Here is a 27543-nt window from a genome sequence, read left to right as displayed (position 1 = left end):
GACTCTGGCGTACAGGTCCTCCTCGTCGCCGACGGTGTCCTCCTGCTGCGAGAAGGAGGTGGGGAAGGGGAGGCAGCGACCCGTGACCAGGTTGGGCACAGGCGTGGGCGCGAGCAGCGAGGAGAAGCAGAGGAGCACGAGCAACGCCGACACGGCGCCCGCCGCGAAGACGAGCGCGTTGTGGACGCGGCCGGCGAGCGTGCGGCGCGGCGGTGGCAGGGTGGAACAAGCACGCAGGGTCACGGATTTCTCTAGTATGTGTCAACCGCCGGCTCCGGGCACGGCGGCTCTACTGCTTGTAAGGTGTTTGTTGAAATGCCAAAGAGAGAGAGAGAGAGGAGGAGGAAGGTGATGCTGACGTGTGGGGTCCACCTATCGTAACGGTCAACTTAACGGTAAAAAATAAACGGAGTTGACTTTCCTACCACGTCAGCCCTGACAGACGGCCCCCGCATGTCATAAACACATTTAAATCTTCTAAACTGACCATTTTTCGAAAGTGGTAGTTTTTAGTCACGAGATTCCAATTTTTTGGTAGTTATCAGTCATTTTTTTTAAAGTGGTAGTTCTGTGGGACGCGCACCTCAATTGTGGTAGTTTTTTGTCAAACACTCTAAAGCATAAGATAAATTATGCTGGGAAGCCAATTTCACAATGTGAAAATGCCACTAAGATCACAATTTACATTGTCACAAATTTGTACAACACAAATCATAAATTTACAAATGTAGAATTTTCACAAATTTGTACGTTAACTCTTTACATTTGTTCTCCCCTTTATTTTTAATACCAGCATCTCAAATGACAGTAATAAGCACTTCCCTCCCTCTATCCCATAAAAATAAATAGCTAATCGCTAAAGATCCCAATTCCAACGAATTGCATTTTCTAGTGGAAGCTGAATGTGCCGGGCAAGCATCCATTGTTCAACACTATTTGGAGATGTGTGCATGTATATGAGTGTTATGTGTTAAAGGAAGCAATACAAGAGAATACATCTGAACGTTTGGTGCATATCAGCTTTTTGTCAGGAAAGGATAGTGCATGCATTCTTTATATTATTCCTCTCCCATATAAAAAGGAACCCTTTTATTTCTAAGTAATATTTTCAAACATTCATCTCTTATAAACCAATTTTTTTTCCAATTATATATATACATTTGAATTCATGGTGACAAGACCTTCCAAAAACACCAAATTCAGATACATTTCAGAGTCATTTAAATTTTACTATTTCAGAGTTGTGATGTGAAAATTCAGTTCCATATTTCAGTTTCCCATTAATTAAAATAATTTGAGAGATGAAATGGATGTCGTACAGGTCTGAAAATTGAGAAGGATGTGATCTGGTAAATTCGATTTCATAGTTCAGCCTCATATTACTTGAAATGGATGCGGTACTGGAAATGGACTGAAAACTGAAATGGATGTGGTCCGAAATTTCATATTTCAGCCTCATATTACTTGAAATGGATGCGGTCTGGAAATTCCTACTTCATATTTCAGTCTCACATTATATACCAGTTGTATTTCAATCTCACGTTACTTTAAATGGGTGCGGTACTGAAACTGGTCTGGAAAAAAAACGGTCTTAGTTTTTAAAAAACTATTTTTAATTTCAGTCTCGCATATATAGTTAGAATGGGCATATATAGTTAGAGTGGGGGTCAAGAAAAGAACTAGGATGAACTTGAACTCTAAGGGCATTTCCAAAGGACCCATTCCCAGCAAGCAGAGGAATTTAGTGTGCAGCCCAGCAAGCAGTCAAAAATGAAGGGCGGGTCCAACGTAACTAAAACTTGAACATGACCCATTCCCCGCGAACGCTACTTATCGTGTTAAGCAATCGCACGGGGATGTCTCATTGAAGGTTTATCCTTCCCGCGCGGCGTATTGGGCCAGCCGATTCAAGCGAGGGTAGCAACCTAAGAAAAGGGGAGCATGAGGGCTCGATACCTGGTCTCCACGGACAGCGCGTGCGTTGCTTGCCACCCCACCCAGTACCCACCCATACGTAGTTAGTTGCAGGTATACCTGGCCATGGGCAGCCCGGCCCGGCACGGGCTTGCCCACTAGGCCAAGCACCGTCATAGATTTTGAGATCGATGTCCGGGTCGGGCCGGGCTCGGGCCTATCTTATTTGTAGTTTAACAAAGAGGCCTGACCCGAGGCCCGAGGCCCGATGGGCTTTTTGCATGATGGGATTTTTGCATGATGGGCCGGGCTTGGGCTTGATTTTTAGGCCCGATGGCCGGGCAAGGACGGGCTCAGGTCTACGTTTGCTATGTCGGGCTTTGGTAGGCCCGGCCCGAAGCCTGGCCTGGCCCGATGGACGGCTAGGTATAGTTGTAGGAGCGCGTCCTACTTGAGTTTATTCAAGCCATTTTTTGTTTTTTTGTTTTCTTTTGTTTCTTTTATTTTTCTTCTCCATTTGTTCCATCTTTCATTCTTTTTTTAATTTTTTCTTTGTTGTTTTATCATTTTCTTTTTCTTTTCTTTATTTTGGTTCTTTTTTCGGTTTTCTTTCTTCTTTTGGTTATTGACCTATATTTTTTTGTATATGTCAAAAAACATTTTTTTAATACACGCCTAACATTTTTCCAATACCAATTAAAAACATTGTAATTTTTCAAATGCTTGATTAATATTTTCCAAAAACAAGATTAACATTTTTTAATACATGGTAAGTTTTTACCTATACATGTTAAACATTTCTTTAAATGATTGAATAATAGTTTTCAAGTGAAAAGATTAATGGCCAGGTGTAATATTTTACATAGAGAAAAAAATGGAAATAAAAACAGAGGAGATAAAGAAAAAAAACTTCTTTCTTTATATTTTTACTTGTAGAAAATGCCATCCTATATATTCCATGTTTTCTTTTTTCCTGTTTTTTTATTTTTTTCCCTTAAATGGTGGACCTTTTCAAATTCGATAAACCTTCTATCAATTTTGATGAAATGTTTTTCCAAATGAATGACCTATTTTTCAATTTTGGTGAACTTTTTAGAAAATTGATGACGTTTGTAAAATAAATTCTTTGATTTCTTTTTCAATTCGATGAACGTATTTTTCAAAAATTCAGTGAAATTTTCGGATTTTATGAAAATTTCAAAATCAATGAAAGTTTTTAGAAGAATTGAATGAATTTTCTTTCAAAATTGTTGAACCTTTTCAAATTTGATGAACATTGTTTATGATCTTTTTCAAATTCGATGAACTTTTTTTCTAATTCAATTAACTTTTTTTTCTAATTCGTGATGTTTTTTGAAAATTGTGTTCACATTTTTTCCATAGGAAATCACGTTTTACTAAATTGCACGGCTACAGTTTTGTTCTTACTCTGTTCGTGTTGTAATGTTTCACTAAGGCCTAAGTGGGTCTAGTGCTTAGCCAACCACGCAATGGAGCTAGATTGGGCAGGTTCGCTTCCTCACCAGAGCCACTTTAGGGTGTTTTTTCGTGTTACAATTTCCACCGCCTTGCGTGTTCGTTGGCTGGTCCACTAGCGTGCTGTAGTGAGCGCTTGTGGGCTCAACCGATGCATCAGGCGCCCTATAGGAGCTCCCAGGTCGAAGGTCTGCTGTTAAACGAAGTGTGATTGGCTTAGTAACAGGGGGTGTGTGTGTGTTCTTATACAAAAAGGGTGTCCGTGTGTATTAAAAATAAGATTTTAATTTTATTATTAAAAAACAATAGAAATTTAGGTTCAAAATGAAAATTTTAAAAATGGTCTAGAATTTACAAGTTGATCTTTAAATTTGAAAAAAGGAGGTGAACTAAAAAAATGTTCATGAATGTGAAATTGTTTATGTGGTATTGCAAAATAGTTCAAAAGTTTGAAACTTTTTCTTGAATTTGAAAAAATGTTCATGATTTGAAAAAGGTTCAGGAATTTGATCAATATTCGTGCATCCAGAAATATTCACGGATTAAAAACCTATTCACAAATTTGGAAAAATGATCATGAATTCAACAAAAATCACGAATGTGAAAAAAATGATGTGAATTTAAAAGTTGTTCTCTACAATTTGAAAAACAGTTCACGAATTTGTAATTTTTTTCATTAATTTTAAAAAATTGCAAACTAAAACATGTTGTGATCTGACAATATTCTCGAATTTGAAAAATGTTCTGAATCCAAAAATGTTGATTGATTCAGAAAATTATCATGAATTTCAAAATGTTTGTGAACTTGAAAATGTTCAAATTGAAAAATAAACCATGAATTTGTAAAATGGTTGGGAATTCAGAAAATTTTCATAAATTAGAAAATTGTTCATTAATATAAAAAATGTCCATGGATTTGAAAAGTGTTCATTAATATAAAAAGTACTCCCTCCGTCCAATAATGTAAGAGCGATTTTGACACCACACTAGTGTAAAAAACGCTCTTATATTATGGGACGGAGGGATTTGTTTTTTATGAAAAAGAAGTGATTTCTTATAGTTGTCAATTTTTTTTTACTGTAAAATAGAACCAAACCTGGTAAAATAGAACTCTTATGCATATTGAAAACTAACTCAGTTCTGACATGTTGGTAAAAACACGCAAGTGATAATCTTGCTAGTGGAATAGGAACTAGTTTTTCGTGCGAAAGGAATCAAAAATCCACTCCTTAATGTCATTTTCTGCTCCCCCAAGAAAAAATTTCCTCGGCACTCTATTCTTTTCTTCTAGAAATTCTAAATACTCAGCTTTATTTTAGAAAGTGGGCGCTTGCCCGGCCATAAGGATGAGGAGGCCCTATAAGTTCCGGCAACCAAGGCCATAGCTACTAAAAGTTCGCGGACTAAATAAAACATAGAGGATGCAAGCCGAAAGGCTGAAGACAGCGACGCAGCGCCGGTCACAGGCCTATGAAGAATTCTAAGTACTCATCTATGATTGATTCTGTTATACCCAATGATGGCTCCAACTAGTAAAAATTAGCTTAGCAATGGGATGTACGTCAACTGTAACAGCTATTATTCTCAACAGTGTGCATGCTGGCGGAGATGAGGAGCTATATAGAACCCAAAATAAGGGGGTGTTTGGTTCAGAAGTTTTAGGACTTTTTCTAGTCTCATGGACTAATCAAAAAAGACTCTCCAATAGAGTCTTTTTCTACTCCCTGTATAAAAAGTCTCTCCTATTTGGTTCCTAGGGACTTTTTTTAGTCTCTGGGACTAAAAAGTCCCTAAACCAAACACCCCCTAAGGCTGTTTGCGGTTGGTTCCGTGCAAGAAATACTTATCAGAATAGAGGGGTGTACCGAAGCACCCTCTTTCAGTTTCACTTTGTTTTATTTCGTAAGGACTAATCGACTGGTTCATCATCAAGAATCACGCCATAACTACAGATTTAACTTTCAATAAGAGTTGATTAAATTTATTGTCAGCAAGATCCACGCCTTATTATGTCAACGATGCTGTTGTACTACATGTTGTTATTGTATTCCTTTTCTGGTTAATTTGGATCAATCATCAAGATCCACCACGATAACGCCAACAAACAACCCTACTGCCATGTGCAGTCCATTAAAGACATCATCGAATCATTGAATGGACCATCGATGCATTAATTTGTGGAGTGGGTAGTGAAGCTGTCGACGCGAGCCAATAAATTAAACAATGAATAAACAAACATATGGTTGTTGGTGGTGACATTTTTACCTCCTATGCGCATTCTTATCCTGGCCCGTCAGTTGTGTTCACCAATATGGGTCATGAACACCACTGATCAGTACTGACGAGTCTTTTCTGTTTGTCATGCATGATGGTTTTATTATCTCATGCAGATTATTCGTGCATTGAAAATACCTTTTGGGGTGAAAAATCTTGTCCTTGCCTTTATTGGTCGGGCTCAACAATGGCGAACTTGTGTTTTACTCTATTGTAGGCGTTGTCTACTTATTGTTGTGTTGCTCGTCACTGATTGGTCTCGGCAATCAGGATGAGAATCCTTGTCTAGGCCGTCTACGGTCATACATGGCAACGCCGACATGAGTATATATATTTGTCCTTAAAGGCACTGCTGCGGAAGAAGTCGGCCTAATTGTAGGTGTCTTTTAATATCTTGTAGAAGTTAGGTCATGGTTTACTTTGTTATGTACTCTGTTTAATAATTAATAAAAATGGATGTGTGCAACGGAGGTCAGGAGTTTTAACCTCATTTTCGGAAAATGAAAATTGGTTGTATGAATCAGTCGGAATAGAGGCTGGGGATCTTTCCCTCTTTTTTCGAAAATAAGTGGGAAACTGAACGTCATGGGTTAAGCCGCAGATGTCAGGAAAACTATATTTTCTTAGGTCTCTTCACAAGTACTCGTCACTAAATTTAGATGTCCTCACGCGTTGAAGGTTCCCGTCATAGAGATTAGTTTGGAAGGCCATGGGATTTGAGGTCTTCTGGTAACTCTGTTTTATGCGGTCAACTCCAACCATTATTGCTCCATATAAATAGGAGCAACTTCCGTTCGCTGCCTACTCTGACAAAATAATGCACCAGTCGGCATCTGCATGATCTTGCACAGTACATGATAAGGCTTGAAAATGATAAATAAAACCTAAACACGACGGTCTAAAAAGACTTGGTATCTGTACTATTTGAAGTCGCTTTATCTTATGCAGATCTCAAGAAAATTGATCTGCATCTAGCTAGTACAAGAAAATTGATCCTCTGTAAAGCGACTTTAAATAAAATGCAAGGTGAGTTGGCTTCTAGTAGCTAGCTTTGTGGCACCGCTGGATAGATTTATATTTTCTTTTTGATCTTCTTCTCTAAAGAACTCAACGCACTGTTGTTGAAGCAATGTAGTCCCTATGTAAAGAAATAGATGAGTGTTTAGATCATTATCTAAACATTCATATATTTCTTTACAGAGGAAGTAAGCATCTGTTCCTTTGACTTGCAATTGGTTCATGAGCATCTTTGGTACACACTACAGCTGGAAGTACCTAATTCCAGTTTGGGCACGTCCACAGTCAGTGACCAGACAGGACGCAAAAGGTCAATTACACAATCAGATACCTCATTTTCAAATCATTAAATCCATATTATTACATGCAACGTGAAATCTAATCTAAGCAGAGCTCGTTTGGCTCCACCGTGCCCATCTCTGGCGGCCGGTTGCGCCCTCGAAATGTTGCTCTGGTCGCCGGCGACGAAGAACCTGTGACACGTACCGGCTCATGGAACAGAGAAGTGTGGTAGCGGAACAAAATCCTTGATAATTACTTTTTGGGATTTCGGGAGTATATAAAGGTAGGGGCAATATCTTTCTATATCTGGGTCCTGTAAAGCTGACTCTATGTACCATGTACTCACGCACTCTGAGATTTTAGTGGATAATAATAAACAAATATGAAAGTCGAAGATACCACTAAAAGTTGAGATTGTCATGTGGTACCTTTGGAAGGGGGTTATGCTAACTAAAAATGACTTCGATCGTCCCAATTGGTAAGGAAGTAAGTAGTGTAGCATGATGCGACAATCAAATAAACACTTATTCTTGAACCAACATGTGATTGGATGGTTAGAAGAACAGTTGTATGCTCAGCCTGCCAGTGCTCAAGTCTTGGTGCTCGCATTTTCCTGAATTTATTTCAGGATTTTTGATGACGCGCGTTCAGTGGGAGGAGACGTTCCTGTCGACTACAAGGCGCCTACAGTGAATTCCTAAATCTCAAGATGATATACCAACCCAGTCTTTCAGAGATACTCATAGGGATAGGATGTGCATGTCTACGTTCATAGGGATGAGTGTATGCGCATATCTATAACTGTTTGCGTCTGTATTGTGTTAAAAAACACCTATTCTTTCACAACTAATTTTGTATTATATGTGGCTAGTTATCAAAGAGTTCAATTTATATCTGCCCACAAATGCCACCGATATACTGGCTTGTAAGAATACCAAATATATTTAGCACACTTATTGGAATCATCTGCCTTATTATATTGCTTTGTCTGTGTATAACTGATTTTGTTTTTAGTGCCAAAGTTTCTTCTCCTATTCAGATTATATACCGATGTACGCATTGGCTTTGTATGTGGTTTATGTTACATCGAATAAATTACGAATCACTATTCAAAGCGGCGTGCATGTCGTTAGAGCGGGTGGCTAGGGAGTTTTCTATCTAACATGGGTGACAGTATAATTTTCGAATCGACCCTCCACATCCGTCAACATAGTTATAGCGTCAATCACATATTGTTTTTTGGATGCCTGTAGGCCATAGCCTTCATAAGATTGTTCGTTTTGCATGTATGCATCTTTGCTTTGAACTGGCAAAACGTTTTATATTTAGTTATAGTAGTACTATATTTTGGAGAGAGTTTGCGGCGTGCAAGTGCTGGGCACCAAGTCCTTCACGCATGTTATTTTGTTGGCTTTTGATTTTCAAACTTTTCTATCTTTTGAATGAAAAATTCACATTAAGTTTTGTTTTTGTATTCACGTTTTCCGGTATGAGGACTTTCAAATAAGATCCATTTTGAATATCTTTGACGAATTTTGAAAATAATTGTTAAGTTCCATTAGTACGAGCGACCGATAAAATCATGATTTTAGGACCTGCGACCGGCAAAAATAATCGGAATAGATAAATCCCGAACGTTCGGAATTTAAGCATGTCATCCCGAACGTTTTTTAATGGCTACTTTAGTTGCTGCGTGATGGCAACTTTAGTTGTTAACACATGGCAACTTCGTTTCAGTTTGATTTTTTGTCTGAAAATTGCCATGTTTGTCAACATCGCCTTAACTAAAGTTGGCATGAAAAGAGTTTGGATTAGAATGCTTAAATTCCGAACGTTCGGGACTTATTGAGGTCCAAAATAATTGCTTAAAATTTCAAACCCCTTAAAGTTTGGATTAGTATGAGGGAGTGATAAAATCATGATTAGTATGAGGGAGTGATAAAATCATGATTTTTGTACCCGCGACCGGCGAAAAAACCCCTTAAAGTTTCAACTACTCCCTCTGTTTCATATTATAGTGCGCATGGATTCTAGCTCTAATACCAATGCATGAGCTGGAGCTGTGATTTTTACCAGAATAACCTTGCATGCATTGTCTGCCACACCCATGTACGTGCCCTGCTGTGTGTGTCCCTTGATTCCAGTTAAGGGTAACTCGTTCAAACCAGGTTTGTGCTGCATGCACGCACTACATTTCAAAATCTTGGCAAAATAAATAAATATGCACACTACAAAAGGGAATGGAGGGAGTATGAAACTTGATACTTGTGGCTGAGAGAAATCGGAATTTTCAGATGAAAAAAAACCGTAAGTTTGAATGATTAAACACGCAGTGTGTGCCCCTACGAATTTCTGCTATATTTTGTGTAGCCTATAAAAAATAAATTTGCTCCCCACCGAAAAATCGCTCGAGACCTGAAGCCCCCAATACTCCCCATCACACCTCCACGCCGTCGACTCCCTCCCTCCCTCCCTGCTTCCTCCCTCTCGTCCCAGCCACCGGCTCACCCCCCACCCCCACAAACCCACCCAACCGCGCCGTCGATCCTCCCCTCGCGCGGCAGCACGGCCTCCCCGCTTCAGCCGGTGTCCTATCGGACCGGCCGGTCGACCACGCTGTAAGTGTAAGTCCGACCACCGCATGCAGCTTCCCTTTGGTTTTCCGCTTCTTCTGTACTGATCCTACCTACAAGCTGCAAACTGAAATCTACTCGTCTTGTCTATGCTCGTGCTGGATCATAATGCTCATCATCTCCCATGATTTTACCTTGCAGCTGCCCCCTTCTCCGCTTCCATTGGGAGAAATTAAGCATCTCCATAATTAGTCTCTCCTTGGGACTTGGGAGGAATTTCCATAGGCTTCTTGCCATCCACTGATCCACACCACCTACTTCTTCTTCACCACATTGCCGGTCCAGACTCGCAGCTATGTAAGTCAACGGCCGGCCTATAACAACAGACTAGCTAGCCAGATTATATATCCACCACCAGAGATCGTAACTGGGAGGGGAGGGGAGGGACCGAGCTAGCTAGCATGGATATCACGGAGGGAGTCATGGGCTCCGTCCTCTCCAAGCTGAGTAGCTGACCCCAAGTTACTCAAGGATGAGTACAACCTGCCCTCCGGCGCCAAGGAGGACCTCAAGTATGTTGCACAACAGCAGAAGCGCTTGCAAGCTTACTTCTGCAGTATGACGGACGGATGCGCCACCGGACCAGCTCGACAAGTTTGACAGAGGTTGGCTATACAAAATCAGCGTGGTGTTCTGCCAGACTGAGAACATCCTCGACCTCTTGTTGGTGCCCGCTGAGCCGGCCGCTAACCTGGGTGTGTCCGGGCGGCTCTCGAGAAGGCCCAGAGATTCACCGACTCCTCCTCACCCGGATCCTACTGATCTGATTGCCGGTATCAAAGCGATGACATTGGGTGTTCTGGATGTGTTTGCCGCACATAAACGTCTTGATGCTTGCCACAAAAATGAGGAAGAGAATGAGCTCGTCTGCATCGACGAACCAAGAGATGTGTTAATCAAGATGCTGACAGAGGGAGATGACATTTCAATGAAGCAAAACAAAATAGTCTCCATTGTCGGTCATGGGGGATTGGGCAAGACAACTCTTGCCCAAGTTGTGTACCATCAGCTTAAACCGCAGTTTGATTGTGGGGCTTTTGTTAGGGTCCCCCTTGAACCAGCTGACATGGTGAAGTTTTTCACGGAGATGTTCCATCAACTTATTGGCGTGGAAAATCATACGAACATCAATGAAGAAGCAAATGATATAAGACAGCTCGTTTCTCAAATTAGAGAATTTCTTGTGAACAAGAGGTATGGATCAGTTAGTGAACATGTTTTTTTTTCTTTTCCTGTAGACAATATGAACTTTATCAGTGCACCAAGTAGATACAAAATACATGTGTTTTAATTGTTATACGGCATTGCAGTTTGGTAGCTCTCTTTAGATTTGATTTGTTAGATACCATAATGTGAGCACCGTCTATTTCTTAAAACACACTGTTTTCTTAGATGGCTCGATCTTTATATATAGGGCCTTGCAGATGCACATAGGTGAGTATTAAGCCTTACTCGAGTTTGACTTTTCATTGTCAAACTTTGATAGGTACCTGGTCGTGATTGATGATTTATGGAACGAAGATGACTGGCAGATCATCTCATCTAGCTTGACAAATAATGACTATGGTAGCAGAGTAATTACTACTACTCGTGTTAATGACATAGCTAAGTTATGTTGCTCAGGCTGTGACGAGTCGATATATGAAGTTCATTATCTTGGATACGAATATTCCAGACTGTTGTTCTTCAAGCATTATTTTCGCCATGTGGCCAGTTGGCCTAATGCACCTGGAGACATTTTTTTGTTTGGGATCTTGAAGATGTGCAGTGGTACACCTTCAGCAATAATAAGTATTGCTTCGTTACTCACAACCAAGGTAACCCCAACAAAGCCATGGCAAGAGATGATGTATTCTGTATATTTTTCTTGGAAGCAGACGCCACATTCTTTAGGTTCTGAATCCGAGAACATTACTGGTTTCGAACTCTTCAGAGAGATTATATCACTTATCTATGCTCACCTTCCCTGTGCTCTGAAGGACTGTTTGCTGTACATGGCTGTTCATGCTAGGAACCAAATAATCCATAGGACTACTATGGTTAGGAAATGGATTGCTGAAGGATTCATCTCTGAAAATGTGAGGCATAGTCGAGAGGAAGTAGCAAGCGGGTACTTTGATGAGCTCATCAACAGAAATTTCATCCGGCTGTCAGAATATGATAACTATTCAAGGGAAGAGATGTATGAAGTTAACCAAATGGTACTTTATGCTCTTAGGCAGATATCAGAAAAGGAAAAAATTGCAACTGTCTTGTCTGACGTTGGTATTTCAAGGGAATATGCTCATTATTTCCGTTTGTCAGTCCAATGTTCTTCTGGTTCGGAACTTTCAGTTGACACGGAAGCGATGAAACCTGATGGCAATATTCGTTCCGTGACTATTGCTGGGCCTGCAGAGTTTTATTTAAACAATGATTTGGTGTATCTACGGGTGTTAGATCTAGATGGCTGCAAGGATTTGGAAAAGTCGGCTATGGACCATATATGCCAAATGACCCTGTTGAAGTACTTGAGTCTCCAGCACACTCCAGTCAAGAAGATCCCACCAGAAATCAGGAGATTGCGCTAGCTGTCTGGAGACTCTGGATTTAAGGCAGACTGAAATCAGCAATCTCCCACCAGAAATCGGTAAACTGCAACAGCTGAAGACTCTAGATGCAGGGCAGACGAAACTCAGTTGTCTCCCTGCAGAAATCGGAAAATTGCAAAATCTGGAGACCTTAGATGTAAGACAGACACAAGTGAAAGAGCTGCCAAAGGAAATTGTTCGTCTTCCCAAACTAGCACATCTTTATTTTGGTCATTCTAGTTCCGGCCAAAGAGTGAAGTTGCCTGTGGGAAGTGACCAGTTGAACTCAGTGAAGGCGCTTGGCACTGTTGATCCAAGGGAATGGTCGGAAAGTGCCATGCAGGAGATCAGTGGACTGACAGGAGTAACGGAGCTTGAAGTAGTGTTGTATGATCAACCTTCCGACAAGGACCGAAATGATAAGTTGCTGTCTTCCATAGGCAAGTGCGCGAATCTTGAATATCTGATTATTTATGGTGATTACATCCCAAGCGACGAACTTCCTTTATCCACCAATTTTTCTTCACTTGAGAGATTGAAAGTGGCAGGAAGGTTTGGGAAAGTTCCCCGGTGGCTTGCAGGGCTTACCACTCTGAGGAAGCTGGATATCAGAGTCTGTAAGCTAGACCAAGATGATCTTATGATACTTGGAGGTCTGCCGGCCCTGAGTACTCTTGCACTGATTTGCATTTATAGGAAGAAAGCGGAACAAACAATTCCTCCAGGTTTCCCGAGCGTTGAGGTTTTCAGTTTCGACTCTTATGTGCCATGGGTCACCTTTGAGCAGGGAGCTATATATGCCGAAACTGAAAAACCTCCACCTGAAGCTCTATGCCTGCCCAGCTGATAAATTTCCTTGAGGTATCATCAACCTCCGCAGGCTTGAGAAGATTACCATCCGGTACTCTCCACACAATGCAAGCAGTGGCGGTGTCAAGAAGGTAGTTGCTGCCATGAGAGAACAGGCTGCCAGCCATGGTAATCAGATCAAGCTTTCAGACAATGGCGACTCCGAGGTTGTGAGAAGTGGTCAGGGGGCTGAACGCACACCATCTGGATTCAAGTTCGTGTGGACCTGGTTTTGGCCTACTAATAAAATAAAAGAAACAGCAAGTTTCGGACGAAACAATAGCTGGTCCTGAAATCGAAGAATCCTGCTAGCTTCGTCGCCACTAAGAGTACGTTTCAACCACACTCCTCCGCGTTAAAAACTTCCTCACACATATACTGGTGTACCTTTCCCTCTGTTTCTTCCTCTTGTTAGATAATGGAAGCTTTATCCATTCCTTCATGTTGCCAGGTATAGGCCATTGCTTCCTTCAACTGGCACTTCCCTTTCCATTATCTACTATTTGGAACATGGTGGCATCGTTATCTACAGTTGTCTGTCAACATATACCCTATCTTCCTCTCTTTCTTATTTAAATAAACAAGCAAATCCGGTTGGTTTACAAGATGCCTGCTTGCTGAGGTGGAAAGGACAAGACATGCTTATCATGAATAATGCTTTTGTATATGAGCTTGTATCTATACTTATTTCCGGCAACCCTTATTAATTATGCGTGTATCGCCTATGTTTATGAACTTGTCGCTGCGCTGTGGTTCTAATATGAACTCTTCATGTTATTCTATTTGATATACTCCCTCCTTTCCTAAATATAACTCTTTTTAGAGATTTCACTACAAACTACATACGGATGTATATAGAAATATTTTAAAGCGTAGATTCACTCATTTTGTTTTGTATGTAGTTCATAGTGGAATCTCTTAAAAGACCTATATTTAGGAACAGATGGAGTACTTGATAGTGCTACTTGTGACTTTCCAAACATTCTAAAATCCTGCATATCTTGATGAGGTTGATTTTTGTGCAATCTGAAAACAGGACTGGAGAAAGACAAAGTAAATTGGAAGGAAATCACATGAACTCGACTTGTTATCCTCAATTTCTTTTGCACGCAGACACCACAGATGTCTTTTGTCAGTGAAGAATACATGTTAATGCCAAAAAAACATTGGATATTTTTACTATTTTTCTCAGGTTTTATAGTTCAGCCAGGTGTGTTTCAACCCAGGAGCAGAAAATCCATGTCCCTTCAGCAAACCCCTATTTAAGCCCACTTGAAGAAAATAATTAGGACTGAAGGAAAAAAACTGCATGGCAGCGAGATTAAAAGATAAGCAAGGATGGTTGGAAGCAGCCCCCCCCCCCCCCCCCCCAACCCAAATTTCAAATGAGAAAAGAGATGCCATCTCGGGCTTTTTTCGTTTTATTTGAGTCGTTATTAGGAAACCTGTACTGTAAAGAGGGAGTGCATCTTCGAGATGAGGTGGGAGTTAACTTCACGTAGACTTACCGGGGGGGGGGGGGGGATAGGGCTGTTTTTTTCCCTTTTTCCTTTCTAATCTAATCATCTCCCTCCCCCCCTGATTTTAAGGGGGTGGGACTGGGCCTTATTTTGTTCCAATCAAATTAAGCCACATATGCGGGAGCACGGATGGGAGCATGGGAAGGGACCAGGCAAGTCTCGTCCACCGGGGGGAGCCTCCGTGCTACCTTCGGGGTGTCCATAGAAGTGCAACAATGAGTTGCGACTCTCTCGAAATCCTAGGGTTTGCCCAGAGCCTCCGTGGGTGTGCAGAGAAGTGCAACTTCGAGTTGCAGCTCTCTGGAAATCCCGGTGTCTGCATAAATGTTGGCCTGAACCTCCAGTCAGGTAACTTCCAGGGTTTCTAGAGAGTTGCAGCTTCTAACTGCGAGGAAGTAGTCCGGAATGTCTAGACAACGCAACCAAACTTCACCATCCTTTAGATGGAGCAAGAGAAGACACCGGTCTACACTTTCACCATACTGAATCCCTCTTGATGCAAAGTGGATCTTGTTACTTTTGGAGTTGTTGGGGACTCTTTAGACGGTTTGAGTCCTTACGGAAGATTCTTTGTTGTGGCGTCCTCCGGAGAAGTTTGTAAAGATTTGGTGGGCACCTTCAAGTCCAACCACGATTGATTTCAGGCTCATCCGCTGGAGGAGAATAGGGTGAGTTGTTAGCTTTGGATCCAGTACATTTTTAACGGAGATTAACAATCACCAAGAGTGTGAACTTCAGGATAGACCATCTTCTCAAATTTATCGTTAATCTTTTCCACATGTTTTACTTTGCGTTGTTCCTCATTAGCTAGTTTGCTTGTTGCATCATATAGGTTGTTCTCACCATATATTGCACATGTAGGAAACTTACATTATCCGTACTATCCAAACTTGTTACAAGAAAGCTTCCAAAACCCCTCTAGTCGACGCATCGTTGTTGTACTGCCACCTCCCATCATGGTTCTATGTCCGGTCGCTCGCCACCTCCCCATCTCCTTTGTGTCCCGCCACCCCTCCCAAGTGCCACCATCTATTGCGTCCCGCCATTCTCCTCGTATTCCTGAATTTTAAGGATCATTTGAAACAAAAATGCCCTACAAGCTAATATGAACTTGCTTATTGGACAACCTCAAGCCTTGGTAGAAGAATTTCCTTTGGTGCCTATGAATCCCTTCGAGCACTGATTCATGTATAATTTGGCAAGGCAAGCTAGATAAACACATGTATAGATTAAGATGTCATTGATTAAAATTTGCCTAAACACATTGATTAAGATGTCATTTGGATTCTGCTATGCCACTGTGAGTGAAAATGTGAGAAAAAAAGTATAGATTGGGCTTGCTCGGGCACTGTAAAGCATTACAGATGAAGCTCAAGGATGTAATTAAAAGTAGATCATGCAAATACTGTTCTGAAGTTGCACAAAGAATAGAATTACACAACAGAATAGTTTATAGAAGAAAAATCAAAGAATAATAAACCAGGTCACTCACTCGTGATACTGATCAACAATTATTCTGGGGCCTTTGTCATCTTCCGTAGCTGCAGTTGCCATTTCGTTTACCATTAGGCAAATTTTAACTTGGTAACCTCACCTGCTTTGTCATGCATTCTGAGATGCACCTCTTTTAGACCTTGAAGGTTTTCCATGTCATGCATTCCACCGAAATTGCTGAACCTTAGCGCGATCCGTTCTAGCTTCGGCATCGCGTTATTTTGGAAGGTCAGTGGCACCAATGGAGCCGAGAAGTGAAGAAGCTTGAGCTCCTCAAATCCGCTAGCTGGAACTATGATCTCCCCATCAGCCTTGTTTTCCCCTGTGGTGGCACCTGTTTCAGAATCCACCTTTCCTGAAGTAAGTGAAAACGTGAGAGAAAACAGTGTCTTGAGCTTGCTCAACTGGCGCAAAGCATCAGTAGTTAGCACCCTCACCGAGAGGGTCAACTTCGTCAAGGCATCAAGTTTTGTGATCCATTGTGGGAGCTCAACCAACTTGCCAGACAGTTCAAGAGCATTGAGAAACTTGGGAGGGAAAGAGAGAGCACTCAACGATTTTAGAAACTCAGATGACTCGTCATCTATTTTCAGGGTGTGAAGAGAGTAGCCACCAAGATACTCAATTGCTGAGCTTAATTCTTTGAAAATCTTACTTCCCTTTCTGATGTTGAGCTTGTAAATGGCTAGCTTCCTCAGTTCAGTTAGAAGATGAAGGTCTGCCACAACAACTACTGACCGCTCATCAATCTCGATACCTGACAGGATGCGCAGGGATTTCATTGTTTCCTTCTTCAGGTCATCTGGAAGCTTCAGTGCCTTCCGTGTTCTTTTGTTTCCACCAAGTATGTTGACCAGTCGTTCAAGCTGGGAGATAGTGCTTGGAAGCTCTGTGACATTGGTCTCCCTTATGTCAATAGTCTCCAGATATTGGAGCTTTCCAATCTTCTTAGGTATCTTGTCAATCTCTGTCCTCCGGAGACTGAGGTACTTGAGTAGAAGCATCTTGCATATCTCCTTGGCATGTTGCTTTTTAAAATCATTGCAACCTTCAAGGTCTAGCACTTGCACAATTCCTAACTTCAATGAATTGGAAGGCAGTCGGGTCAAGCTCCCAAACAAGGTCAGAGATCGGACATGAGAAAAGTTCATGCCATCCATTCCTTTCTTGTATTTGGAGCCACCACCTTGGAGGGACAGCCGACGGACTTTGTTGCTAGGCGGTGCCATGAGCCAGTGGCCACCAACCACAGTGACAAAGTTCTCTTCGCTTGCCCTGGACACAATGTACTTGAGAACCATGTCATGAACTTGATAGCTCTTCACCTTCCCATTGCTGCTGTGCTCCACAGCACGTATGATCTTCCTCTTTATGAGATGATTGAAGTATGTCTCTGCGACATCCTCCGCACTCAGCCCATCCTTCTCACTGACGAAGCCTTCTGCTAGCCATCGCCATGTCAGCCGCTTCCTGCTGATCTTTCGCCCCTTTGGAAATATGCATAGATGCAAGGAGCATGTCTTGATCTCAGCAGGCATATCATTGTAGCAATGGCTTAGTATCATTGTGACTCCATCCTGGCCAAGAGGTTTGCCAGAGTCCGGTACCAACCTGGTGCAAACTTCCTTCCAGTCATTCTCTACTTTATCTGGGTTGCAGGCTACGTGCCCAGCCATGATAACTATGGCCAATGGCAGACCCCCGCACATTTTCCAGAGTCCAGGTGGAATTTTCTTCTGGTTTTCTTCACTCATATTGGATTCGGCCATGAATAGTTCTTTAGCTTGGTCATCGCTAAGTCCGACCAATTTATGAACAAGACCTGATCCTTCATCGCTGATGCAAGCAGTGGCAACCGCTTGAAACCGTGTGGTAACTATTATTCTACTGCCTCTCTTACAGTTTGGCAGTGACTTTTTATCTTATCCCACATTGATGCAGACCGTACATCATCAACTAAGAGCAAGTAACTGCAATGAGAAGAAAGATTCATCAAGAGTAGTACGTTTTAAATAAGCTCTTTACAGTAGTTTATTTTATCTTATCACTGTAACGGGGTAAATATGAGGAATACGATCATCGCTGGCTCCAGTGAGTCCGAGATTTTCACATACTACAGAATCAAATTGAAATATTTCAAATACAGCTGAAACAACATTCACATGTGCATGTAGATGTGTCCTACATATATGCGAAATTTCATTGAAAATATTTTAACATGTAAGCTACCCAAAAAAGACAAAATGTGGACATATATATACAAACACTCAAATCTATTATAGAGTATATATAGACCCGCATATTCTATAGGGGCGAGCTGCATACAATGAACTACATATACTCAAATATCAGCAGCATATTCACATGTGCATGTAGATGTGTCCTCCATACTATGAAATTTCTTTAAAAAATAGGAGTATCTTAATATGTGAGTCCCAGATGTTGATTTTTATTAAGAATAATGAAATATCAACAGCAAGGAAATGAACTACACACTAATAACTTATGACCCAAAAAGTGCAGTATTAAACTAGCATATACTTTTTTGCACGCAACGCTTTTGCAATTTTGAGTATAGGACCAATAAGTTGCTTGTGCCTATGGTCAAATAAAAATTGGTCTGATACTAGCCACACATTTTCTTTCTTTCTTTTCTTTTAATGTGAGTCTATTGTATCCATAAGAAGAGCAACTTGCGGATCTACCGGGTTTTTTTCCTGCATACTATGCAACTCTATAATTTTGCAATGACCTAATTAACCACAATGCAAACTCAACTTGAAAAATATATTGTACCTTTGTTCCTCCAAGTGCTTCATGAGATCTCGTGCAATATCTGAGGTGCTACCACCACACTGCTCATCGTCCTGCTGGCCCTTCGGTATGACAGTATCCCACATGCTGCCTATGGCAGCCACGAGGCGTTTTTTCTCCAAGGTGCCGACACCGCTGCTGCCTTGCTGCCCGTCACCATCTTTGGATTGTGGCACGACTTGACTGTGTATGCTTCGTAGTATCGCTTCTATGTCGGAGCTCTGCGACACCGTGACCATGGCTCGGCAGTCAAATTGCTCACCAAATTTCTGGTATAACGCCATGGCCATAGTAGTCTTGCTCTTGCCCACCCCTCCGAACCCGAGGATGGACAGAATGCCTTGGTCTTGCTTCTTAGCCCCGGTTTGGGATGTAGGAGCTGATGAGGAAGGGTCTGTGAGACATGCTGCAGCTGGTTGTTGCAAGGTCACCCACTCCCCGAGTTTCTTCATGTCCTTGTCCACTCCCACAGGCTTCTTGGTACCAACAAGCTCAAGGCTCGCCTGTTGGTTCTCGGCAGCCTGGAATCTTCCAGTGGCAGCTGCACCGGACTCCCTGACGCCACTCGATCTTCGGATTCTCGACACCATACCTTTTACGTCGTTCGCCAATCTGCTGCGCGCGGACCTTGAGCTCAGCGATGTTGGAAGCGATGTTGCGGCGAGATCGCCATGTCCAAACCTCATAGACATTGGACATGACAAATGTGCAGATGACTTTGCCACCAGGGTCGTGGGAGAGGCGGTGCGCGAAGTCGTCCACGCAGTCCTAGATGTCATAGGTGACATCGCGGATCTGCTTCATCCAGTCTTTCATCCGGTGGTCATGGCCCTGGGGACTAGTGCTGCTGAGGTCGACGAGAAAGGCCTGCATGCTCGCCATTTCGTCGTTGATATCATGTACTGGATGTCTCCGCGGACAACTCTGATGAGAGCATACTCTTGAGCAAGCAGACCTCCAAGCTTCCTCAAGAGCGATTTCATGGTGGCCTCTGAAGCACCTACCACCAACTCCATTGTTGGCACCCTTGGTGCTCCTCAGTCCTCCCTACCTCCTACTGAAAATTTCTGGGTTTTGTTAGGATTGGTAGCAAAAGATTGACTGGGCTTGCTCTGGTGGGAGGAGGGCTTTGAGGGACAGTTGATTTGTTGTTTGCTGCAGAGCAAGCTCTGAAACTCGGGGGGCTTTCTTCCTTCCATTTGTGCACGCACCTCCCTGTGAAAGTCTACATACGCAAGCACCGCTGAGTCGGGATGGCTTGGAGCGTCCCCCATGGTCGGTGGAGAGGAGAAGGCCCGCCGGACCGGATGGGCCGTTGGCTGCGGCGGCGAGCGATGACGGAGTGTTGCCGGCACGGCGGGCAGATGGACGGGGAGCACTTTTCTTTGTTGCCTGCAGCTGATTGAATCGGTGGCTGGCCACCTGTGGACGTCAAAACGGGAAATCTGGTGATGTGGCGCCTACGTGTACGCGGTATCATCCTTCACTGTTTTTTTTTACAAAAACATCACCAAGTACTCGTAGTATTTCCTAAGTCGGAATTTTACTTGTTGCAAAAAAACAGTGGAACCAGAAAAACATTAAGAAATATATAAAACCTGCAAATTCTTATAGGACCATGCATGCATTCGACTTATTTTCATCAATATTCATATATTCATTATCTTAATGTTTTCGTTGAATGTCATAAATACTCCTCTTCTCTTGCCAACGTTAGTTGTCCTGTCCAAGGAAGAGTTGATCCATCTCTTACTTAATGTCTTTTTTTCGCGCATACGGCAAATCTTGCGTATTTTTCTTTGATAGTTAGAAAGAACTGATACAGGTTAGGTTAGGGCATCTCCAGCCGTTGGCCCCCAGGAGGGGCAAAAAATCGTCCCCTGGGGGCGCGCCGGCGCTAAACCGCGCACTGGGGGCGTGATGCCCCCCAGTCGCAGCACCCACGTTTTTTTTAAAATTCAAATACGACGCAAACATGACTGAAATTTGACGCAAACATCGACAAGTTCGTTCAAACTTAAACATATTTTACAAAAGAAGAAAAAAACTTTGACGGGCTACCCCGCCGTCTCCCTCGCCGCCCGCCTCGCCGCCTACATACCGAGGAGGCGGTAGAACCGCGTGTAGTCGCTGCCGTCGTCGTCGTCGTCGTCGTCGCCGGCCCCGCCTGCGCCTCCGCCGTCCCTGCTGCATCCCTCCCCCGGTTGGCGCGGCGGGTTGGACGGTCCGGGGGCGTCTTCGTCGCTGTCGAGGACCACGACGCCGTGCTCGTCCTCGTGCCCACGCTTGCGGGCGGCGATCTCCTCCAGGGCCCGGCGCTGCCGGACCATCTCGTCGCGGAGGTAGTCGTCCCGCGCCCACCGCAGGGCGTCCTCGTCGGAGATGCCGCGCCGGGCTATCTCCTCGTACTCCGCGGGGAGGCCGCGCTCCGGCTTGGGCTTGACGAGGACGAAGCGGCCGGTGGGTGGGGAGGCGTTGGCGCCGATGCGGACGCCGGAGCTGCGCGTGCGGGCACTGACCGGCGTGCCCTGGGGCTCCGGCTTGGCGGGGCGGAGGCAGGGCGAGCCGCCGGACGACGAGGAGGACCCCCCGGTCTCCATGCGCCTCGGGGTCCAGGAGCTTCCCCGGCGGCGTGAGAAGGACGGGGGATCGGGGTACTCGAGGCGCGGCGTGTTGCCGCCCTCGATGTACTCGAGGACGGCCTCCAACGTGCGCCCGGGCACGCCCCACCACCGGCGCCGGCCATTGGAGTTGAGCCTGCCGGAGGGCACGACGCCGTTGGTGGCCTCGAGCTGCTCGGCGTGACGGCGGCGGAAGTAGGGCTCCCAGAGCGGGCTGTCGGGGACGTACCGTGGCCCCTCCCTCGCCGCCCGCGGCAGGGACGCGCGGATGCGTGTGATCTCCGCACGCCGCGCCGCCCCGGTGGGTGGTGGTGGCACCGGCACGCCGCCGGCGCTGATCCTCCACGCGCCGGGCACCCGCATGTCCGGCGGGACCGGGTACCCGGCCTCGTAAAGGAGGCGAGCCTCATCTTCGTGGAGATGGCGGCGGCCGAAGCCGTTCGCCGCCGCGCCGTCACCAGGGAAGCACTCGGCCATGGGTGGAGACGGCGAGAGAGAGGAGAGGGAGGGACGACGGTGAGAGAGTGTGATCGCCGAGCACGTTGGTGCGCGTCTTATATAGGCCGAGACGCCGCACGTACGCGTGGCCGCCGTGTGTATGCGTGGCGGGCGAGGGAGGGCGAGGGACACGCGTCGTCCGGCCTTCACTGCGCCGCCCGTGAGGCATCAATGGCGCAGGCTGACCGGCGCGGCAGCGCGGCAGTTTTGGCATTGATTCGCCGCGGGAAACGAGGCAATGAGGACGACGAAGGGGCGAGAAGAGAGCCGTGTCGCTGACGGGGCGGGCCCGTGGCTTTTTCGCGCCAAAAAAGTTCGCCCGGCGTCCCCGGGTGCCCCCCAGCGCGCCGGGTTCGGCCTGGGTCCGCCGGCGCTGTTTTCGGCCCAAGCCGACGAAAATCGGGCTCCTGGGGGCGCGACTGGGCCATTTTTTCGGCGCCGGTGCGAAAAAATCGCCTGGGGAGGCCTTCCTGGGGCGCGGCTGGAGATGCCCTTAGGCACATGATCGTAAACACGCGTGGTGGTCTGATGCACAAAACCTGAGCATTACAAGAAGGCGGGGGGGGGGAGGGGTGTGTGCAGCCATTGCACTGTTTCTAAAGCCACCAGTCATTGAGGGAGACGATAGAGGTGAATCCCTTGCACATCGAGGAAGGAGGCCACCCACCAGTCAAGGAAGGGGATGTCGACGGAGGGGAGGGTTGTCGTGAGCCTACACCAGGAGAGGATCTTGTGCCAAACTTGTCGAGAGAAGGAGCAGCCGCTAAGCAAGTGTTGCATACACTCTGTCTCTTGATCACAGAGGATGCACGAGGAGTTGCGGGGCGAACCGTGATGAGCAAGTCTATCGTCAATCCAACATCGTTTTTGGAAGAGAAAAGTCCACATTACAACCCTCAACTTGCTCACTCGGTTTAGATTTCAACCCCCAACTTGAAAACCGGTTATCCCGGCACCCTTAACTTGTAACTCGGTTCACAAATCAACCCCCGGCTTGGTATTGACTGTTTTTTACTGTGTTGACCGATGTTGACTCCTGACGTAAAATTTGTGAAATGTTGTTTTCCTGTGTGTTAATTAAGGTGTGGTCCACGAGTCAGCTATACATTAGCAGAGAGGAGAATGGGATAAATCGGGAATTACCTTAAGCTAATCACACAGCTGGGCAGATCTAGCAGTGGTGCTATCGGCGTTTGAACGCCGGTGGCCACTACCCCTCAAGACTAAGATTTTTTTATGGCAGCTATTACGAGATCGTATCCCTTCAGGGACATAGATACTTAAACGGCCCGGCCCAGTTAATGACTTCTGCCCCTGCGCGCGGTACCCAAGGCCTGGACCCATATCCTATATATTCTCCTGCACGGCGGCGCGGGTTTTATAGACGTTCGTCCGTGAGGCGCTGGGGCCTAACTGGAAGGCCCCGAACCTTGCGGAGTTCCTCCAAGACAGAGCTACGCAACATACTCAACATCGCCCTTTTTTGGCTCATCTTTGCAGCGTTGTCATGGACAGTTTGGATGGCGCATAATAAAATGATGATTGAGGAGGTCTTTTCGAAAAAGGCATCTGACTTCTTCAAATTCCTTGCTTTTCTGCAGTACTGACACTCACTCTCGAGGCAGTGTGATTGCGATCGTCTCAGCCTCATGATGAATGCACTTCTAGCTACGGGCGCGTCAATTATCGTCCTCATAGTGCCGCATGGCGGCTGCCACTTGAGGTTCACGCCGACGAGGCAAATTGTCACACAGGAGCAAAGCAAGTGCGCTGGGAAGACGATGTGGTGGTCTTGGGAGCCCGGTGTGGTTTCTCCCGTCCACAATGGCTCGCCGGAGTCGATAAATATAGCGGCACTTTTTCTTCGGTACAATCCTCTGAACACATCAACGGTTCAGATTAAAAGATACCCTTTGGTGAAAATAAGTGAGTAGGGGTAGGATGAGAAATCAAGGTGGGGAAGGCGTACCGCGGCGTAGCGAGGCGCGTGTCCGTGCGGCCCGCTCTATGCCCGTACGTGAGCGGTGTACGCCGCGTGAGGAGGAGGGCGGGCCCACGCGTACTAAAACCTAATCCATTAATTCGCCGCGGATTAGGCGAACCATTAACGCCGGCGCAGTGAGCCGTCCCGTCGCCGGCGTCGGTCCGCGGGCGGCACGGATTCACACGCACCGCCTGCCGCGCGCCTGCGCACGCCCGTCGCCAGCGTCGGTCCGCGGGCGGCGCGGATTCACACGCCACCGCCTACCGCGCGCCTGCGCACGCCACCGCTTGACTGCCCGCGCACACCGCCCGCTCGTACTCAGGCATTAATCGCCGGCGCCGATTCGCACGCCGCCGCCTGCCCTTCTGCGCCCTTTGACCGCTAGGCTGCCCACCGGCATTAATCGCCGGCACCGCCCCAACCACCACTACGCCCTATAAAAAGCGCCTCGCGCCCTCCGTCGGCTCGCACACCGCCCTCGCCTCGCCTCTCCTTCTCCCCCCTTGTCGCCGGCGTCCTCCTCTTGCGCCCTTCACCACCTCGCTCGCCCTGCCTCTCCCTCTCGCCGACGATGACCCGCCCCAACTTGACGATAGAGGAGGCGGAGGAGCTCGCCCACTTCGGCATCCCCGCCGCGCCCGACATGCGCCTGCCGGCGAGGTGGCGCCTGAGCATCGACGGCGTCCCCGTTGCGCCGGTGCCCGAGGTCGGCACCCACCTCTTCGCCCGCGCCGTCGGCCTGTACAGGGCGCGCCTGCCGCCGGAGGAGCTCACCGACCCCCGGTACGCCCCCAACAACCCCGGCTGGGCGGACCGCCTCGCCGACGATCAGCTGCGGCGTCTCCACGCCTACGCCGGCCCGCCCCTCCCCCCCCACGAAGCACAACCGCGTGCGGCGGCATCACCTCTGGGACGGCCGCACCTTCGAGGAGGTGGTCGTGCCGTACCGGGCGCAGGCGGTCGCCGGCGTCGTGCCTGCTCCGTCGGGGGACGGCTTTCAGTTGTACCGCCGCGGCGAGGCGCGCTCGACCCGCGCCCGCCTCGTCTTCGGCGCCATGCACCCGCCCCCGCCCCGCGGAGGCCGAGGCGGTGACCGCGGCACTGTCCGCCTCGGCCCCGGCGATCGCCGTACGGTGGGCAGGAACGACGCAGGGTCCAGCCGCGCCCCTCCGCCCGAGCCGCAGCAGCAGCCAGAGCCGGCATTGGTGGCGGAGTACAGGCGGCTGGCGGCGGAGGCCGGCGACCCAGACGACATGCCGGGCTACCTAACGGCGCTCCGTGAGTCGGAGAACATGCCGCAGCCGCCGCTCGTTCAGGAGTACCTTCAGGTCGCCCCGGGCGCCGTCCACCTGGAGGACTTTCCCGGGTACCACGCCGCGCTCGAGGACTCGATGGCTGCGCCGGCCGTGCCCGTGGTGCCCCTCGACGACAGCAGCAGCAGCAGCGACGACAACGATAACGGCGACGGCGTGTATGACGAGGCAGACTTCGGCGGCGTGAAGGACGAGTAGTTTAGGGTTTATTTGAAAATGTCGTTTAGTAATGTTTAATTATTTTCGTAATGTTCTTTAGTTAAGTTTTATTTCTAGTACTATGTAAAATATCTATGAAAACTCTAATGAAATATGGAGTGTTTGAATGGATGGTTTTTAAATGTTGTTGAACAATCAAGTGCTGAAATCGATACTGTTATTTTTAGTTTTAAAAAGAGTTGTATCGTAAAAAATGAGAAAAGAATTAAACTAGAAAAGTAAATATAAAACCAAACAATAAAAAATTGACATAATATTTACAAAACAAGTTAGAAGATTTTTTTTTTAAAAAACTATTGTATTGTAAAAAATAAAATTCAGAAAAAAAGTAAACTTGAATTGAAAAAAACCTATGTAAACTAGAAAAGTAAATATAAAACCAAACAATAAAATTTTTACATAATACTCGCAAAAAAATTAGAAGATATATATTTAAAAAAATTGTATTGTAAAAATAAAATATAAAATAAAAATTAAACTTGAATTGAAAAAACTTATGAAAAAAACCTATTTAAACTGGTGCGGACGAGCTCCGGCAGGTGAGGTGCGAGCGGCCTGCCGCGGTGCTGCGCGTTGACTGGCGAGGTGGGCCGCTGTAAGGCACAGTGTGAGCGGCCTGCCGCGGCGCTGCGCGTCGACTGACGAGGTGGGCCGATTTCAGTAGGCCTAGTGGGCCGCTGGATGGCGCGCCTGCGAGCGGTCAAGGGCGCAGCGGTGGGGTGGAGGGTTTCGTTTAGTCCCACCTCGCCCGCCGAAGGACGCCCAGACCGGCTTATATAGGCGGATTCATGCACCTTATCAGATACGATAGATATTAATAATGTGAGTTGACTTTGTATTGCCCGGGCAGCTGCGGTAGTGCTGCTAGTGCATTGTAAATTCAGATCACATCATTATTATGTATCTTATTTGTAATAGTTTAGCATTTTATGCAAAGTTTCTTTTATTAATACATAAAGTTTTGTAATATTTTTGTCCGGTCAGCGTTTTAGTTGTTTCAAATTCATGCATCATATTAAGAAGGTCAATTTTTTGACATCTTCAGAATGGCCTGAAATTTTGCATGTGAGTTAGTATGCCCATTCCCACACATAATCTAAAAATTTATGGTATTTCTATACGAAGAGCACATTGCGTCACGTCCCGTCAGCATTTAAAGTGTTTCGACCGAAAAAATTATAGAAAATTCATAAAATAGCAAAAAGCCACGAAACTTGTCATACATCCTATTCATGATGGTACAAGACTGTGGAAAAAAAATTGGGTTCATTTGAAGGATGTTGAAAAATAACTCGTTTTCGGACACGGCCTTTGCTCCTACCCGAACGGTCTACGGAGAAGAAGGTCAATTTTTTGACATCTTCAGAATGGCCTGAAATTTTGCATGTGAGTTAGTATGCCCATTCCCACACATAATCCAAAAATTTATGGTATTTCAATATGAAGAGCACGTTGCGTCACATCCGGTCAGCATTTAATGTGTTTCAACCGAAAAAATTATAGAAAATTCATAAAACGGCAAAAAGCCACGAAACTTGTCATGCATCCTATTCATGATGGTACAAGATTGTGGAAAAAAATTGGGTTCATTTGAAGGATGTCGAAAAATAACTCGTTTTCGGACACGGCCTTTGCTCCTCTACCCGAACGGTCTACGGAGTAGAAGGTCAATTTTTTGACATCTTCAGAATGGCCTGAAATTTTGCATGTGAGTTAGTATGCCCACTCCCACACATAATCCAAAAATTTATGGTATTTCGATACGAAGAGCACGTTGCGTCACGTCCGGTCAGCATTTAAAGTGTTTCAACCGAAAAAATTATAGAAAATTCATAAAATGGCAGAAAGCCACGAAACTTGTCATGCATCCTATTCATGATGGTACAAGACTATGGAAAAAAATTGGGTTCATTTGAAGGATGTCGAAAAATAACTCGTTTTCGGACAGGGCCTTTGCTCCTACCTGAACGGTCTACGGAGTAGAAGGTCAATTTTTTGACATCTTCAGAATGGCCTGAAATTTTGCATGTGAGTTAGTATGCCCACTCCCACACATAATCCAAAA

The 27543-nt window shown here is 45.6% G+C and overlaps 2 pseudogenes; one reads left to right on the top strand and one right to left on the bottom strand.

Moving 5' to 3' along the window:
• The first annotated feature begins 9413 nt into the window (after positions 1-9413).
• LOC125517232 lies at positions 9414-13979 on the top strand (annotated as a pseudogene).
• Positions 13980-16023: 2044 nt separating this feature from the next.
• LOC125516348 lies at positions 16024-19859 on the bottom strand (annotated as a pseudogene).
• Positions 19860-27543: the final 7684 nt, after the last annotated feature.

This window comes from Triticum urartu, chromosome 6 (genome assembly GCF_003073215.2).
Source record: "Triticum urartu cultivar G1812 chromosome 6, Tu2.1, whole genome shotgun sequence".
NCBI classification, from domain to species: Eukaryota; Viridiplantae; Streptophyta; class Magnoliopsida; order Poales; family Poaceae; genus Triticum; species Triticum urartu.
The sequence above is the reverse complement of the archived record's forward strand: the minus strand, read 5'-3'. Positions and strand labels throughout refer to the sequence as shown.